Genomic DNA, 3,520 nt, shown 5'->3' on the forward strand with positions numbered 1-3,520 from the left:
TATTTAAGCTTGCAGGTGTGCCCGAGGATGAGGTCAAGAAGAGGGTCTTTCCCTTATCTTTGAAGGATAAGGCGTTGACGTGGTATAGGCTATGTGATGATACTAGATCATGGGACTACAATCGGTTGAAATTGGAATATCATCAAAAGTTTTATCCTATGCATTTAGTACATCGTGATCGAAATTATATTTATAATTTTTGGCCTCGTGACAGAGAAAGCATCGCTCAAGCTTGGGGAGGCTTAAATCAATGCTATATTCATGGCCCAACCATGAGCTCTCGAGAGAAATTATCATTGAGAACTTCTATGCTCGGCTTTCTCATGATGATCGCACCATGCTTGACACTTCTTGTACCGGTTCTTTTATGAAGAGAAATATTGACTTCAAATGGATTTTATTGGAGAGAATTAAACGCAACTCTGAAGAGTGGGAGCTTGAAGAAGGTAAGGAGTTAGGTATGAATTTCACGTTTGATTGCGTTAAATCCTTTGTTGAGACAAATACCTTTAGTGATTTTAGCGCTAAGTATGGACTTGACTCTGAGATAGTAGCTTCATTGTGTGAATCCATTGCTGCTCATATTGAAGTGGTTTATATATCATCCTCATTTAGAAGTCAATGTAGTTAAACCCACTCCAGTTGAAGAGAAAGTCATTGCCTATAGTGATCCTGTTGTTCCCAGTGCTAACATTGAGAAACCACCTTTCCCTGTTAGGATAAAGGATCATTCTAAAGCTTCAACTGTGATACATAGAGGGTAGATTAGAAAACCTACACCCCCTGAGAAAATTATTGTTGAACCTAGCATTGCTATTATCAAAGATCTTCTGTCTGAAGAAGTTGAGGGACATAATATTCACCTCTGTGAAGATGCTGCTAGAATTGCTAAACCTCACGCTAGAGACAAACATAGGCCTGTTGTTGGCATGCATGTGGTTTGTGTTAAGATAGGAGATCATTGTTATCATGGTTTATGTGACGTGGGTGCTAGTGTTAGTGCAATACCTCAATCCTTATACGATGAAATCAAAGATGAGATTGCACCTGTTGAGATAGAGCCTATTGATGTCACTATTCAGCTTGCCAATAGAGATAATATCTGCCCTATGGGAATTGTTAGGGATGTTGAAGTCTTGTGTGGTAAAACGAAGTATCCTGCTGATTTCCTTGTTCTTGCTACCGCACAAGATAGCTTTTATCCCATCATATTTGGTAGACCTTTTCTCAATACTGTCAATGCTCATATTGATTGTGAGAAGCAAACTGTCATTGTTGGCTTTGAAGGTGTGTCACATGAGTACAATTTCTCTAAGTTTGGTAGACAACCTCATGAAAAGGAGTTGCCTAGTAGGGATGAAACTATTGCCTTAGCCTCTATTTTCGTGCCTCCTACTGATCCCTTAGAGCAATACTTGCTTGAGCATGAAAATGATATGCATATGGATGAAAGGGATGAAATAGATAGAGTTGTATTAGAACAATATCCTATCCTTAAGAATAATCTGCCTGTTGAACTGCTTGGGGATCCACCCTCATGAAAAGGTGATCATGTGTTCGAGCTTAAACAGTTGCCTGATACTCTTAAGTATGCTTATCTTGATGAAAAAGAGATATATCATGTAATTATTAGTGCTAGCCTCTCAGAACATGAAGAAAAGAAGTTACTAAAAATTCTGAGGAAGCACCGTGCTGCTATTGGATATACTCTTGATGATCTTAAGGGCATTAGTCCTACTCTATGCCAGCACAAGATTAAAACTGATCCTGATTTCAAACCAGTTCTTGATCATCAAAGGAGATTAAATCCTAAGATGAAAGAAGTAGTGAGAAAAGAAATACTAAAGCTCCTGGAAGTAGGTATCATATATCATGTTGCTCATAGCGATTTGGTGAGTCCGGTGCATTGCGTCCCTAAGAAGGGAGGCATTACCGTTGTCCCTAATGATAAGGATGAATTTATCCCACAGAGGATTATTACTGGCTATAGGATGGTGGTCGATTTTAGGAAATTGAATAAAGCCACTAGGAAAGATCATTACCCTTTGCCTTTTATCTACCAAATGCTAGAAAGGTTGTCCAAACACACACACTTCTGCTTTCTAGACGGTTATTCTGGTTTCTCCCAAATACCAGTTGTACAATCTGATCAGGAGAAGACCACTTTCACAAGCCCTTTCGGTACCTTTGCTTATAGACGTATGCCTTTTGGCTTATGTAATGCACCTGCCACTTTTCAAAGATGTATGATGGCTATATTCTCTGACTTCTGTGAAAAGATTGTCGAGCTTTTCATGGATGACTTCTCCGTTTACGGGTCTTCCTTTGATGATTGCCTCAGCAACCTTGATCGAGTCTTATAGAGATGTAAAGACACCAATCTTGTCTTGAATTGGGAGAAGTGCCACTTTATGGTTAATGAAGGCATCGTCTTAGGACATAAAATTTCTGAAAGAGGTATTGAAGTCGATAAGGCTAAGGTTGATGCAATCGAGAAGATGCCATACCCCATAGATATCAAAGGGATAAGAAGTTTCCTTGGTCATGCTGGTTTCTATAGAAGGTTCATTAAAGACTTCTCTAAGATTTCTAGGCCTCTTACCAACCTCTTGCAAAAGGATATTCCTTTTGTCTTTGACGAGGATTGTGAGGAAGCCTTCGAAATATTTAAGAGGGCTTTGATAACTGCACCTATTGTTCAACCACCTGATTGGAACTTACCTTTTCAAATCATGTGTGATGCTAGCGATTATGCTGTTGGTGATGTTCTAGGGCAAAGAGTCGATACGAAGTTGAATCTTATTCACTACGCTAGTAAAACTCTAGACAGTGCCCAGAGAAACTATGCCACTACAGAGAAGGAATTTTTAGCAGTCGTGTTTGCATGTGAAAAGTTCAGGTCTTACATAGTTGATTCCAAAGTCACTATTCACACTGATCATGCTGCTATTAAGTACCTCATGGAGAAGAAAGACGCTAAACCTAGACTTATCAGATGGGTTCTCTTGCTACAAGAATTTGATTTGCACGTTGTCGACAGAAAGGGTGCTGATAACCCAGTAGCAGATAACTTGTCTAGGTTGGAGAACGTTCTTGATGATATCTTTCCCGATGAGCAATTGAATGTCATCAATGCTTCATGTAGTGCATCGTGGTATGCTGATTATGCAAACTATATCGTTGCCAAATATATACCACCTAGTTTCACATACCAGCAAAAGAAGAAATTCTTCTTTGACTTGAGACACTACTTTTGGGATGATCCTCACCTTTATAAGGAAGGAGTAGATGGTGCTATTAGATGTTGTGTACCTGAACATGAACAGGGATAGATCCTACAGAAGTGTCACTCCAAGGCCTATGGAGGACACCATGCGGGAGATAGAACTGCACACAAGGTATTGCAATCAGGTTTCTATTGGCCCACTCTCTTCAAGGATGCCCGTAAGTTTGTCTTGTCTTGTGATGAATGTCAAAGAATAGGTAATATTAGAAAACGTCAAGAAATGCCTATGAACTA

This window comes from Hordeum vulgare, chromosome 4H (assembly GCF_904849725.1).
Source record: "Hordeum vulgare subsp. vulgare chromosome 4H, MorexV3_pseudomolecules_assembly, whole genome shotgun sequence".
NCBI lineage: Eukaryota > Viridiplantae > Streptophyta > Magnoliopsida > Poales > Poaceae > Hordeum > Hordeum vulgare.